We start from the raw sequence: 598 nt of genomic DNA, 5'->3' as shown, positions 1-598 counted from the left end.
CTGCAAAGAGGTATTCGATGAGCTGTAAAGCTCTTTCACACAGATGTCCACTCGGGGGGGCAGGTCAGAACGTTACATCAACAATGCAAACTCTGGCTGTCGCATGATTACTAGCGAAACGTCGTACTCAGATTGTAAATGTTGTGGCTTGGCTCTCCAGCACACCGGTGTGAGCTGTACTAGTGACCAATTGGCCACGTTCTGTTTACATTATGAGACCTCCTTTGCCAGTAACAAGATATAGGTTTTACCCTTTTAACTGGCACAAAAACTGACACCTTTATTCAAGGCATCATGTCTACAATAACCACAACACAAGCAGTCAAAATGCAAACAAAAAAGACAACTCTGATAATGGTCCAACACCAGTGGAGACTAGGCGCTAAGAAAAGCCGTCTCGGGTGTGGACCAATCAAATTCAAGGACAGTGCATATTATTATCAGAGTTGTCTCTTTTGTTTGCATTTTGACTGCTTGTGTTGTGGTTATTGCAAACATGATGCCTTGAATAAAGGTGTCAGTTTTTGTGCCAGTTAAAAGGGTAAAACCTATTCCTATGGCCACGTTCTGTTTACGTGACAACCCTTACGAGTTGGCT

Source organism: Petromyzon marinus, chromosome 35 (assembly GCF_048934315.1).
Source record: "Petromyzon marinus isolate PM22_M1 ecotype Great Lakes invasive population chromosome 35, UKy_Petmar_22M1.pri1.0, whole genome shotgun sequence".
In the NCBI taxonomy this organism is placed as follows: Eukaryota; Metazoa; Chordata; class Hyperoartia; order Petromyzontiformes; family Petromyzontidae; genus Petromyzon; species Petromyzon marinus.
This window is presented reverse-complemented; position numbering follows the sequence as displayed.